Source organism: Psammomys obesus, unplaced genomic scaffold (assembly GCF_907164565.1).
Source record: "Psammomys obesus unplaced genomic scaffold, mPsaObe1.curated_primary_1811, whole genome shotgun sequence".
Classification (NCBI taxonomy): domain Eukaryota; kingdom Metazoa; phylum Chordata; class Mammalia; order Rodentia; family Muridae; genus Psammomys; species Psammomys obesus.
The window spans coordinates 11,439,194-11,454,768 of record NW_026596100.1 but is presented as its reverse complement, the minus strand read 5'-3'; the positions used below and the strand labels follow the sequence as shown (position 1 = coordinate 11,454,768).

Genomic DNA, 15,575 nt, shown 5'->3' with positions numbered 1-15,575 from the left:
TAAGACTGTTTCTCCAACCAAAGACCATGCATGGATAAAACCTAGAACCTTTGTTTCAATGTAGCCTGTGGCAGCTCAGTACTCAAGTGGGTCACCCTAGTAAGGGGAACAGGGACTGTTTTTGACATGAACTCAATGGCGGGCTCTTTGACCTCCCCCCCCCCACCCTGAGGGAGGAACAGCCTTGCTAGGCCACAGAGGAGGACACTGCAGCCAATCCTGATAAGCTAGGGTCAGATGGAAGGGGAGGAGGATTTCCCCTATCATTGGATTTAGAGAGGAGCAGGGAGGAGATGAGGGAGGGAGGGTAGGATTTGGAGGGAATGAAGGAGGGAGCTACAGCTGGGATACAAAGTAAATAAACTGTAACTAATATAAAAAATAAAAATTTAATTAAAATAAATTAAAAAAATGGAATTCCTAGAACTGGTTTTACAGATGGTTGTAAGCTGCTGTGTGGGTACTAGGAATTGAACTTGGAACCTCTCTAATAACAGCCAGTGTGGTTTATCCATTTTTTTTTAAATTTTTAACTTAATTTTATTAAGTGAATTTATTTTTGACAGTGAATGAATATAATGCATTCTAATTATTCTCACCCTTATCCTACCTTTTAAAAAATTTATTTATTACAATTTATTCACTTTGTATCCTAGCTGTAGCCTTCTCCCTCATCCCCTCCCAATTCCAACGTTCCTCCCTCTTCTCCCATGCTATTACCCTAGTCCAGTGATAGGGGAGGTCCTCCTCCCCTTCCATCTGACCCTAGCCTCTCAGGTCTCACCAGGACTGGCTGCATTGTCATCTTCTGTGTCTTGGCAAGGCTGTTCCCCCCTCAGGGGGAGGTGATCAAAGAGCAGGCCATTATTTATTTTTAATAAATAATAAATAATATTATTTAATAAATAATAGTTTATTATTATTTTGAGTAATAAAAATTAGAGCTAATGCAAATGCATGTTATAGCATTTGTAAATACTGATTAAAATATTTGTCCTATTCCAAGCCCTATTAATACTCATATTCACATGCAAACCTGCCAGCCATTCTGTATGAAGAAAGCTTCTAATTTAAATGCTTCTGATACATATTATTTTGTTCAAATTTTATGTTGGAATACGTACATGAACCCCAAACATAATCCTTGTCTGCATGGTTCCACAGCTCAATTTTTGCTGTCACCTGATGCACAAAGGAGTTGTTCATCACTAATCTGGGGTGGCCCATGGCACAACTGAGGTTGACCAGAAGGCCTGTAACCAGCAGGCTAAGGTGGTGTCCATTCTTGATCCAGTAGAGTCTACCTGAGGTTTGAAAAATACTTTTCCACAAATGTTCTCATTGAGGTATTTCACATCAATCTCCACATCAAAATGTCCAGTGTTACTCACAGTGATATCATCCTTCATTTGTTCAAAGTGTGGCCCAAATATGATATTAATACAGCCTGTGGTGGTGACAAGATTCTTGTCCTCTTTACAAGCCTTGTCCATGATGGTCACCTTATAGCTCTCCATGGCAGATGGCAGTGCACTGCCGGTATCAATTTTGTTGATGATGTCTCAGTTCCTGAAACCTCTCAGAACCTGGGACATCACTTGCCCATATCACCATAGCCTGCTGCCACTGTCACTTTGCCCAAAAGTATCACATTTTTGACTCTTTAATGCCACCTATGAGTGACTCCTGGTAGCCATAAAGGTTGTCAAACTTGACATTGATAATAATTATCTTTAGTATCCCATTGGCCACCATCTTGTAGAAGTTATGGGCCCTATTTGTAGTTTCCTCAGAGATTCCTTGGATACCTACTAGAAGCTGTGGGTACTTGGTGTGAATAAGGAGTCCATCTTTGAAGTGCAGCATCTACTCATTGTATCACATGCACTCCTCATCTATGTTGTCCTTCCATATCAGTATTGGATGTTGGTCTTGGCAATAACAGTTGCATGATCCTGAGTAGAGATCTTGTAGCTAGACCACTGCATCTCAGCACTGAGGGCCACTAGAGTCTCAGTGAATACAGCAGTTGCCATAGGCATATGCAGCCAGCCAGCAGTGGAAACCCTTCAGTGATTTGGAGGCCAAGCACATCTCACATATCTAACATACATGCATCTCATTCTTGGCTTAGTCCAGAGTTTTTTGTTCCCAGGTAGCCAGTCGGATGTCTACATCTTTGTAGGACAGTTTATCAGACATCCTAGCAGTGATGCCTCTAGGACTGATGAACTCAGTGAAGACCAATTGGCACCAAGCAGAGACAGAACAGATATTTTAAATGTAGGGAAGTTCATTGTGATTTATAGACTATCCTTTTTTTATATTAATTAGTTTATTCGCTTTGTATCCAGGCTGTAGCCCCCTCCCTCACTCCCTCCCAATCACACCCTCCCTCTTCTCCTCCTATGCCCCTCTCCAAATCCAATGATAGAGGGAGAGGGAGAGACAGAAAAGGGGAGAGTGCTTTTGTTTGTGCATGAGCATATGCATAGGTGTGTGAATACATGCACACAAGCGTGCATGCGTATGTGTGAATGGCAGTGGTGGATTTCTGGTGTCTCCCTCTATGGATTTTTTGCTTATTTTTTGAGATGTGGTAGCTTACTGAGCCTGGAACTCTTCACTTTCCAGAAAGCTGCAGGGATCTTAATTCTGCCTCCCCAGAGCAATCAGTCTTTCATATTTGTGACTTCTGGATTTTTCATATTTACCCTTCTGAATGAGGATTAATTCTCTTCCCGAGGGTCTCTCTTGTTTAGCTTCTTTAGGCCTGTAGATTTTAGTATGGTTATCCTGTGTCATATGGCTAATATCCACTTACACATGAGTATATACCATATGTGTCTTTCTCCTTCTGGGTCACCTCACTCAGGATGATCTTTTCTAGCTCCAACCATTTGCTTGCATATTTCATGATTTCCTTGTTTTAATTGCTGAGAAGTATTCCATTGCGTAAATGTACCACACTTTTTGTATTCATTCTTCAGTAGAAGGGCATCTTGGTTGTTTTCAGATTCCGGGTATTATGAATACAGCTGCTATGCACATAGTTGAGCAAATCTCATTGTTGCATGTTTGAACATCTTTTGGATATATGCCCAGGAATGGCATTACTAAATTCCCAATTTTCTGATTTTGATATCTATAGAAAACAAACAAACAAACAAAAAAGCCAGAAAAAAAAACTTTTTAAAATATAGCATTTATACAAGTAAATATTTGAGATATTTTAAATCTTGGCCAGTTTAATCTTCCTAAAGAGAAGGAAAAACAATGTGGAATAATTTGAATCCTTCAGGAGACTGAGGAGGGTAGAGTCAGATCATCAAAGCCCATGTACCATAGTTTACAGTTTTTCTAATTATAGACATGTGTATGTATACTGTTAAGAAAGTTAATCTAGAGGAAAAATAATGTTTTGTTAATTGAAGTTTTTTCATGATTTTGCCAAGAATATTTGGTGTATCAGTTTAAGTTCACTAAGAAGTAATTAAAAACAATTGCCAAAATATTATAGGCATGTATAGAAGGTTCAAGAAATGCTAGGAAATGGCTGAAGTAATGCTTCTAAAGTTGTAGCACACAAGAAAAGCACTGATGATTTGTTTTTTTTAAAAAGTCAGCTTTTGAGTCACTATATCTAGGTTGCTCCCTCAGTTCTGTGTGCTTGTCATGTTCCAACACAATGACTACATAATTTGCCTATTAGATTCATGTTCAGTAATAAAGATTCAAAACTTTTGAAGTATTTCAACTGTAAAATTTCGGTAAAAAAGAAACTCAGACAATGAGATTGAATTTTCAACATACATACATATATAACATGTAGCTCTAGAACAGCAGTTCTCAACCTATGGGTCATGACTCCTGGGGATCAATGACTTTTTCACATGTGTCATGTATCAGATATCCTACATATCAGATATTTGCATTATAATTTATAACAGTAGAAAAATTATAGCCATGAAATAGCAATGAAATAATGGTATGGTTGATGTCACTATAACCTGAGGTCACAGCATTTGTTCTAGAGAGACATATTCCATATTTTTATACATACATATATATCTTTCTTGATTAATGTTTTTAATGGCAGAAACATTTCTCTATGTAGATGAGAAAATTCATGTTGATGTTTAAATAATGCTTATATTTACATCTTTTTAAATTATTAATATTATTATATAGTTTTGTTGTTTCTTTGAAAGAGTTTCAAGCTTCTCGTTCATTCATCGTGTTGCTGATGTTAGTCTCCAATTAGCAACAATCCTTCCTCAGCCTTCCAAATGTTGGAATTGCAAGTGTAAGCTACCACACACAGCTTAATATCTATATTTTAATATTTCTTAGCTAATATTCGTTTTATGCTTCATTTAAATTTCTTCTATAATTATAGTAATAAATTAACAAAATGTGGATTGATTACCTTTCCTTTAATCCACAGATCTTCAATTAGACAAAGCAACCTCTTCTGAATGGAGCTTTTTATCATTAGACCTACTTTCAAGATGTTAATGCTGCTTCTTGTCTTGTCTCATCTAATAGGACACAAATGATTCTATTTAATCCAAACTTCTGTCTTTTGCAGTTGGGTGAGGCAAACAGAGTTTCTCTTTTACTTTATTCTGTCAGAGAGTCTGAATCTGTTTAAGTTGATCCTTGACAAAAAAAGTCACTATCTTTTGAGTTGATTTATTCTTTATGTATTATATGTTATGGCACCTTTTCTCTGGAGAGTTGAGTTTATTCTACACATAATTCTCACACTTTCAAACACCTTTCACAAGAAACACCTATAAGCATTTCAGCATGAAAAGTGATAGAGAAGGGATCCTGGGAGGAAACCAGGATGAGGGAAACCAGAGGGTGAATGATCCAGGCTCACATTAGAGATGTGTTGTCTGACTCAATAGTCGCCAACCCAAGGTCAGTAAGTAGGTTTCCATGGCTCCTTCACAGCTGCCACCACTCCATTTTGCAGACTACTCCTTTACACTGTCTGCTGCAATATTCTGATGATTATCAAAACCAAGAAATACATTGTGGCAATGATTTTAGCTTGCCATGCAGCCCATGTTCTTTTCTGTAGTCAACTGAATTTCATAGAAAGTAGGTTTGTGTTGGACAGGGGAGTAAAGGTTCATAAAAGTATTGAGTTTATTTATGAAATGGAATTAAAAATAAAAATTAAATAATAATGGTATTAGATATCAAAGTAATTTTAATATTTTGACAAGTAAGGCTAAACTAATTTATTAAAAAGTTTTATGAAAATACAATTATAAAATAAAACATTAGCTATTTTACATTTTATTTATAGTTGAGCTCTACTTAAAATTTATGATTCTAAATTTTCTAACTTCATAAATGTTACAGTTAGACAAAAAAATAAGTAGGGGTATTGTTCAATCTTAGCATAAAAAACGGCTGAAGTTATTCATGACATTTCTTTAAGTGAGGCTTAGAGCATTATCATAAACTCCTCATGCCACATAATAATCAAATCACTAAATACATAGAACAAGAAAAGAATATTAAAAGCTGTAATGGAAATAAACCAAATAAAATATAAAGGCAAACCTATTAACACAACACCAGACCTTTCAATGGGACTCTAAATACCAGGAAAACTTGGACAGATGTTCCACAAACTCTAAATGACCATAGAGATTGAATTAGACTCCTTTACCTAGAGCTATCAATCATAATAGACGTAGAAACGAAAACATTACTCAATAAAAAAAAATTAACCACTATCTATCTATAAATCCAGATCTACAGAGAGCTCTAGAAAAACAAACATATTTCAGTCTGTAAAAGTTAGCTACACCACAGAAACATAAGGAATAAATAATATGGTAACTGTAAACCAAAGATGCAAAACTACCATGATAACAAAATAACTGGAATCAATAAACACGGGTCATTGATAACTCTCAAAATTAATGGTCCTACTAGATATCTGCATGTAGAAGAATGCAAGTAGATCTATATTTACTGCTCTGCACAAAACTCAAGCCCAGGTGGATCAAAGATCTAAAAATAAAAACAGACATACTGAAACTTATAGAAGAGAAAGTGGGAATAGCTTTGAAAACATTGGTATAGAAGACAACTTCCTGAATAGAGTACCGGTAGTGCAAGCTAAGATCAACAATTACAAAATAGAACTTCATGAAAACAAAAAACTTGCATAAAACTAAGAATATAGTTAATAGGACAAAGTGGTAGCTCACAGAATGGGAAAAGATTTTCATCAACACCACAATTGATAAGGGCTAATATCCAAAATATATAAAGAACTCAAAAACTTAGACAGCAGCAAATTAAACGAGCCAATTAAAAATGGCGTGCAGATCTAAAACAGAATTCTCAATAGAGGAATCTTAAATGGCTGAGAAGCACTAAAAGAAATGTTCAAATGTTAAAGTATATTCTGTTTTTGTAGAAGATCAGAATCCATTGTGGGCAGCTGCCAACTGCCAACTACTTAAATTCAGTTCTAAGGAATTTCTGACTGTCTGAATTTCTTTGGCTGGCTGCAGGCACTGGTTCTCATGTCCACTTCTATCTGGCCCCTATTGTAAATAATTAAAATAATAAACATAAATCTTAAAGATAAAAAAAATTATTCAACACATCTGGTGTCTACCCTGTTTTTCCTTCTTAATGAGAAGTAAGCATTTTCACTATGGTCCTCTTTGTTGTTTGCCTTCTTTAGGTCTGTAGCTTTTAGTATGTTTATCCTATAAAATATGGCTAATATTCACTTATGAGTGAGTATATACTATGCATATCTTTTTGCTTCTGGGTTACCTCACTCAGGATGATTTCTTCTAGTTCCATACATTTGCCTGCAAAAGTCATGATTTCCTTGTTTTTAATAACTGAGTAGTATTCCCAAAGTGGTGGAAGGGGGGAAACAGGATAGGAGCTTACTATAGAGGGTCCTCTGAAAGGATCCACCCAACAGGGGATTGATGCAGATGCTGGGACTGAACTTTGGGCAGAGCACAGGGAGTCTTATGAAAGAAGAGAGGGGTGGGGATAGAGGGACTTGGAGGGGACAGGAGCCCCACTAGGAAACCAAAAAAGCTAAAAGGTCTGAGCCTAAGGCATCCTGAAGAGACTTATGCACCAAGGGAGGATCATGCATGGAGCGGACCTGGACCCCCTACAATATGCTAATTGGCAGCCCAGTTTCCATGTGGATCTCTGAGTGAGGAGAGCAGGAGTTGCCTCTATCAAAGAGCAGCTGACTGCTCTTTGATCACACACCCCTTGTGATGGGGCCTTGCCAAGCCATGGAGGAAGGTGATCCAGGCAGTCCTGATGAGACTTAACAAGCAATGGGCAGGTGGCAATAGTAGAGAACTCCCCCTTTCAGTGGACTAGGGGAAGGGGATTGGCAAAAGAAAGAGGAAGGGTGAGACTGGGCGGAGTTGAAGGAGGGGGCTTCAATAAGGATATATAATGAATAAATTGTAAAGAAAAAATAAAAATTAAAGAGAAAATTTCAACATCCTTAGCCACCTGGGAAATGCAAATCAAAACTACTTTTAGATTTCATCTTATACCTGTCAAAATTGCTAAGATCAAAACCATAAGTGACAATTCAACCTGGCAACGATGTGGAGCAAGGGAAACAATTATTCATTACTGGTGGAAATGGAAACTTATACATTCACTATGGAAATCAATATGGTGGTTCCTCAGGAAATTAAGAACTTATCGACCTTATTGATGCAGGTATACCACTCCTGAGCATATACCCCAAAATGATTCTCCATTCTACCACAAGGACACTTGCTCTACTATGTTTATAGCAGCTTTATTCATGATAGTTTGAAAATGGAATCAACTCACATATCCCTCAACAGAAGACTGGATAAAGAAAATTAGGTATATTTACACAATAGAGTATTAATCAGGTATTAAAAAGAATAACATTATGAAATGTGGAGGCAAATTGATAGAACTACATAAAATCAAAGGACAGCTTACAAGAGCTGCATAGAGTCTCTTCCTATGCCATGTTTTCTGGTGACCTAACTCAGGCTTTAAAACTTGGCAACAAGTGCCTTTTTTGCTGAAAAATATTTCTAGTCTTTTTGTATGTTTTTTTTTAATTATATTGTGTATGTGTGTGTGTGTGTGTGTGTGTGTAGCACATTCATGTGGAGATCAGAATAAGGCTTTGGATTTCTTTGTGCTAGAGTTACAGGTAGTTGTGAGCCACATGAGGTGGGTACTGAGGTCCAAACTCGGGTAGTCTAGAGGGGCAGCAAATGTTCTGAACTTCTGTGTCAATTTACAACTCTATTGTAAATTTTCAAAGGGACAAAATAAAGTTTTATTTTAAAATTTTATTTATTTTTTTATATTAATTAAAGTTTATGTACTTTGTATCCCAGCAGTAGCCCCCTCCCTCATTCCTTCCCAAACCTTTCTCTCTCTTTCCCTCCCTCCCTCCATCATCTCCTCCCATGCCCCTCTCCGAGTCCACTGATAGAGGAAGTCTTCCTCCCCTTCCATCTGACCCTAGCCTATCAGGTCTAATTAGGACTGGCTGCACTGTCTTTCTTTGTGGCCTGGTAAGGCTGCTCCCCATCATGGGGAGGTGATCAAAGAGCCAGCCACTGAGTTCATGTCAGAGACAGTCCCTGTTCCCCTTACTAGGTAACCCACTTGGATACTGAGCTACACCTGTGCAGGAGTTCTAGGTTATCTCCATGCATGGTCCTTGGTTGGAGTATCAGTCTCAGAAAAGATCCCTGTGCCCAGAGGTTTTGGTTCCGTTGTTCTCCTTGTGGAGCTCCTGTCCCCTCTAGCTCTTTTTAACTCCCCCTTCTTTAATAAGATTCCCTTCACTTTTCCCAAAGTTTGGATATGAGTCTCAGCATGTTTTGAAATCCTGCTGGGTAGAGTCTTTCATAGTCCCTCTGTGGCTGTGGTAAGCTCCTGTCCTGTTCCCTGTTTTCTCCTTCTTCTGATATCCTTCCCATTTGCCTTTCTGAGTGAGGATTGATCATCTTACCCAGGGCCCTCGATCTTTCTTAGCTTCATTAGGTGAACATATTTTAGTATGTTTATCCTATCTTATAGGTCTATATTCCATGTGTGTCTTTATGCTTCTGGGATACCTCACTCAGGATGATCTTTTCTAGTTCCCACCATTTGCTTGCAAATTTCATGATTTCCTTGTTTTTATTGCTGAGTAGTATTCCATTGTGTAAATGTACCACAGTTTCTGTATCCATTACTTAACTGAGGGACATCTGGGTTGTTTCTAGATTCTGGGTGTTATGAATAAAGCTCTACAAACATGGTTGAGTAGGTGTGGTGATACACATCTTCATTTTCAGGACTTAAGAGACTGAAACAGGAGGATCACTACAAGTTCAAGGCTGGCTAAAAAGTAAAACACTGTCTCTAAAACAACAATAATAATGCTAAATATCGGACCCTTGTAAGATTGTAGCTATACTACTCAAATTACAGAATAATATTTCATAAATTTCCACTCAACTTGGACTCCTGACATATAACCTTCTTTACATTTAGTTTATGAACTGAAACTAGAACCAGAAAATATCATAGAAAGGTGTTAGGTTAAAAACAGTACTGTCAGAAATTTCACTGTTTAAGTGAAAGTTTCTTAAATAATTATAAAACATTACTTTCTAAAATGTTAATAGTGTCTAGATAGTTCCCAGGGTTCTAATACTAATACTACTACTATTTGTGTTAGTCAGGTGTATTTCATACGTAAATCTCAAAATCATATTATTGTATGCCCTTCAGCATATTATTTGCATCCTACTCACATGTTTTCATTAACTCACAATTATATTAGCAGCCATTTATCTAGATGTTTAGACCTCACTTTCTACCCTACACTGCTCTGTTCAAATTTTGGTGACAAGTTTCACCCCTTTATTCCAACTGCACCAGCTTCCGGTTTTCTAAAAAATTCTGGTCTAATTAAATGGGAACTAATTGCTGGAGTTAATAAGGAAAAGAATAATAAAGGCCTAAACTGGAAAATCAAGCATATTCTCATAAAGGATGAAAAATAATACAAGGCTTAATTTTGTCACTTGGTTAAGAGAAAATAAAAACACATGTACTCTGACCATTTGGGATCATGAGGACAGAGACAAAAGCTTTCAGTGCTTTGCTGTTTGTTTTCACCTCAGGTGAAAGCAGTGTTTCTTTGTAGCCACCTTGTACATTATCACCCCTGTCATATTATATTTCTGACATATTGCTTGCCTTGAGGTGAATAGCAGTTCATGCACTGAAATGAAAAGGTGTTAAGAGATACGTTTGGGAATCTGTCTTCATTCATGATCTTTTTAAAGTAACTAGAAATAGGATCTGGGCACTATTGCTTCCAATCATCCTAGAAACATTTAGTTTCAATACTTTCCTTGTTTAGAAGAACATAGTTATTTTGCAACAGATGTTTTGATGAAGCATTTCATATGCTGTGTCTGACTTTTCAGTTAAGAAAAGACCACTTCTATCAGTCTCACACTTCTCAAAATATTTTCTTAACAGCACAAAAACCTTGGTTTTCAAGGCAACTAAACTAAGTCATTTTGCTGTGATTTCATCTTTCCATCTGCATATAAGACATAGAAAGCTTCCCTTCCTGGGTCTTGAATTGCTAATTCATTTGCTTAGAGTTCTTCCAGCATATTTTAACTACATCCAAGAACCCTAGAAAAGTTCTCTTGGAAAGGGTGAGCACAAGAAAGGTCAGGATTTTGTAGAAAACATGCAACTGCAACAGTTGGAATACAGGGACCAAGGAGTGGGACTTCTCACCAATATTTGAAGTGTGGGGCAGGTGGTTAGGATTGAACACTTATATTTGTATTTGTGAGTAACAGCATGATACACTGAAAGTACAGACACTGCATACCAACTAGATAAGGACAAGCAACACAATGGTGCTATTTCGAATGAAAAGAAATGGGCCAAATAATAGGCATTGAAAAAAAAATAGATCCTAAAAGGATGTAAAAGATAAGTTTGTTTTCTATGGTTTTTATCTAAGTTGTTAGGAAAATGATTAGCAGAAAAATCAAGACAAATGATAACTATGAGTTTTGCCTGATGCTGATTTCACATTTAGATATGCTTAACTTGAGGAGATTAACATTTGCCTGAAGAAAAAAAGAAGTTTCCTGGGGTGAAAATATCAAGTGTGAGACTGCTTTTCTATTCCCAGATATTTTGTTTAAAATGACCAATGGATGTACTATATACAGATGAACTTCCTGCCTAGTGCAGTTTCAGCTTAATGCCTTCTCCTCAGTCAGCAGCTGGATTTGCCCTCCTGTATCTATAAAATGACAGACAATGGATTTAGGGTATTTCACACACTGAACAGAAACCTAGGCCCTGCAACCATCTGCTGTCTACCTCTTTCATCCTGATCTTCTCATGAGCTGCCATGCCCTGTGAAATTAGTCTACCCCACTGATTTTCTAAAATGAGAAAAACTTACCAGTGCTGTGTTTTTATGGTAAAGACCTGTGTAAACAATACAGAAATAAAAACAAAAACCTCTTGGGATTTTCTATTACATTAGAATTATCATGCTCCAGAGAGTAAACATTATTACTTTTAGCAATCATTATTTCTGTTATATTTAAAAATTAATCTTGGGATGGCAAGTCTCCCTTTGTTACTTTTGTAATGTGAGGCATCTCTGTGTATGCATGTGGAGGCCTCTGAAAATTGGAGACACTTTATATAAAAACAAAAGTGTGGCTTTTTATGAACATGAAAGTTGGGAAAAATATGAAACATCATTCTGCTTTGAGCCACCTGAGGGAGGGGTAGAAGACTGCTCTTTGGCATTTATGCCAATAATTTATAAAATTAACTGACAAAAAAAACCCTCTTTTTTTTAATAATAAGGATGAACTGCTGTGAAAATGTCAAAGGCGAGCCACTCCCTGCCTTATTATTGTCCTTATGCCATAATCATGTTGTTTCTGACATTTCAGATCTTTCTAAGTTCATTCTTTCAATTTCTCTATGGTTGATATATAATGTTAATTTAAAAATATATATTGTGTTTAAAGATAGATTCATTGTTGTTTTTTTTTTTAATTTAGAAGCAACTGGGATGTCAAAAATTCAGTGACAGTAACTAAAACAGGAAATACTAATATGGTAAAACTGCAAGGATTGCTATTCCTCCTGAACTTTTGTCCTGTGGATGCCAACAGGCCCAGGATGAATGAAGCAAGTTTTGAAAAACATATCCCCTAAGCAGCTGCCCAGCATATTTCATAAGGCCTGAACTTAATAGGAAGCACTTACTTTACTTAGAATTTTGGAATAAGTATTTAAAATAAAGAAGCAGAGGCAAATACAAATTAGAAATTAAATTGGTTCTCAAATATGTGATTAGTGATGCCCTAAGGGGTTTCTACCTACCAAACAGCACCACTAAAGAAGAAAACAAAGTTGCCATCCTATAATTTGTACTCTGGCACACCTTTATAGACAGTTTTCCTGGTAACAGACTACCCAGAATTCCTTTTAATCTGGGCTGTAAATCTAGAAGAAAGTAAAAATAACTTTTTTTTTTTTTTTGCTTCAGTCTTCATGGAGTCTATAGAACATAAGACCACAGAAATGTTTGATGGTTAACCAAAATGGATGAAGAAGCAAGCAATTTTGTAAGCAAAAGAATTAAAAGTATTGCTAATTTTCACCCAAGAAAATAACTCATTCACAGATTGGCTATGGGAGGACATAAGTCTGAATCCAGTGTTGCCCATTTATTGTATAGATATTGCACCTTTTGTTTGTAAGATATTATATTAAAGAAAAAAAAACAGTTTAAAAAATGATAGATTCATTTCCTTTTCTTAAATGGCAGTAAAACTTAAATTATTGTTCCTCAAATACAGCTTTGCTGTTTGCAGAGTGCTCAGATAAACCCCAGAAAAAGATGTATGTGCTTTGGAAACAATGGAGTCCAACTGTATCATACAGAGCCACTGCTGCCATGATGCTTATTTCCCATCTTTATTCAACTTATTGTTTTATTTCACAAGGAAAAAGGAAATCTTAACATCTGGAAAATTTTAAAACAAATGTGACTGTCATTTTGTTCTGATGACAAGTGTCCTTTGCTTCACAGAAGATTTTCAGTTTCATGAGGTCCCATTTATTGATTGTTGCTCTGAGAGCCTGTGCTGTTGGTGTTCTGCTCAGGAAGTTGTCTCCTGTGCCGATGAGTTCCAGGCTCTTCCCCACTTTTTCTTCTAACAGGTTTAGTGTGTCTGGTTTGATGCTGAGGTCTTTGATCCACTTGGACTTTAGTTTTGTTCAGGGTGATAAGTATGGATCTCTTTGCATTTTTCTACATGTAGACATCCAGTTGGACCAGCACCATTTGTTGAAGATGCTGTCTTTTTTTCATTATATGGTTTTGGTTTCTTTGTCAAAAATCAAGTATCCATAGGTGTGTGGGTTTTTTTCTGAGTCTTTGATTCAATTCCATTAATCCACTAGTCTGTTTCTATGCCAATACCATGCAGTATTTTTGTTTTTTTTTTTTTTTTGTTTGTTTGTTTGTTTTTACTGTTGCTCTATAATATATCTTGAGATCTGGGATGGAGATACCTCCAGAAGATCTTTTTTTTTTATTAATTACACTTTATTCATTTTGTATCCCCCCATAAGCCCCTCCCTCCTCCCCTCCTGATCCCACCCTCCCTCCCCTTTCTGCATGCATGCCACTCCCCAAGTCCACTGATAGGGGAGGTTCTCCTCTTCTTTCTGATCTTAGTCTATTAGTTCTCATCAAAAGTGGCTGCATTGTCCTCTACTGTGGCCTGGTAAGGCTGCTCCCCCCTCAGGGGGAAGTGATCAACGAGCAGGCCCCTCTTCCCATTACTCAGAAGATCTTTTTATTGTGCAGGATTATTTTTAGCTATTCTGTTTTTTTATTTTTATAATTTTTATTTTTTTATATTAATTACAGGTTATTTACTTTGTATCCCAGCTGTAGCCTTCTCTCTCATTCCTTCCCAAACCTACCCTCCCTACCTCATCTAATCCCTGCCCCTCTCTAAGTCCACTGATAGTGGAGGTTCTCCTCCCTTTCCATTTGACTCTAGTTTACAAGGTCTCATCAGTATTGGCTGCAAGGTCCTGCTCTGTGACCTAGCAAGGCTGATCCTTACTCGGTGGGGGGAGGGAGGTCAAAGAGCTCATCACAGAGTTCATGCCAGAGACAGTCCCTGTTCCCCTTACTAGGGAATCCACTTGGATATTGAGCTGCCGTGGGCTACATCTGAGCAGGGGTTCTAGATTATTTCCATGCATGGTCCTTGGTTCGAGACTCAGTCTCATAAAAGACCGACCCCTGTGCCCAGATATATTTGGTCATTGTGGTACTCCCATCCTCTCCAGATCTTCCTAACTCCCCCTTCTTTCATATGATGACATTGGAAGTAGGAGAAAATAAGAAACAGGACAGGAGCCTACCAAAGAGGGCCTCTGAATGACTCTACCTAGCAGTGTATCAAAACAGATCCTGATACTCATAACCAAACCTTTTGCAGAGTGCAGGCATTCTGGGTTTTTGTTGTTATTTTTGTTTTTCCATATGAAATTGAGAATTGCTCTTTTAATGTCTGTAAAAAATTGTGTTGGTATTTTTGCTTAAATTGCATTGAATCTGTAGATTGTTTTTGGTAGAATAGCCATTTTTCATTGTGTTAATCCTACTGATCCGTGAGCATGGGAGACCTTTCCATCTTCTGATATCTTCTTCAATTTCTTCAGATACTTGTTTTTTTTTTTTTCATTTAGGTCTTTCACTTGCTTGTTTAGAGTTGAACCAAGGCATTATATGTTATTTGTGGCTATTGTGAAGGGTGTTGTTTCCCTACTATCTTTCACAGTCCATTTGTCTTTTGTATATAGGAGAACTTCAGATTTTTTGGAGTTGATTTTGCATCTATCCACTTTACTAAAAGTGTTTATCAGCTGAAGGAGTTCTCTGGTAGAATTTTTGGGGTCACTCATGTATACTATCATATCATTTGCAAATAATGATAGTTTGACTTCTTTCTTTCCAATTTGTATGCACTTGATCTCCTTTAGTTGTCTTCTTGCTCTAGCAAAGACTTCAAGTACTATGTTGAAGATATATGGAGAGAGTGGGCAACCTTGCCTTGTCTTTGATTTCAATGGGAATGATTTAAGTTTCTCTCCATTTAGTTTGATGTTGGTTATAGGCTTGTTCTATACTGCCTTTACTATGTTTAGGTATGTGCCTTTTATCCCTGATCTCTCTAGGATTCTAAACATGAATGAGTGTTGGATTTGATCAAATGCTTTTTCAGCATCTAAGGAAATGATCATATTTTTTTTCTTTCAGTTTGTTTAAATGATATATTTCCATATATTGATATATTTCCGTCCAATATTGATATATTGGACCATCCCTGCATCCCTGGGTGAAATCTTCTTGGTCATGGTGGATGATATCTTTGATGTATTCTTGGATTTGTTTTGTGAGTATTTTGTTG

General features: G+C 37.0%; 1 pseudogene; it reads right to left on the bottom strand.

The window, feature by feature from the left end:
• Positions 1–1,065: 1,065 nt before the first annotated feature.
• Positions 1,066–2,202, bottom strand: LOC129692147 (adenosylhomocysteinase-like; annotated as a pseudogene).
• Between the last annotated feature and the right edge of the window lie 13,373 nt (positions 2,203–15,575).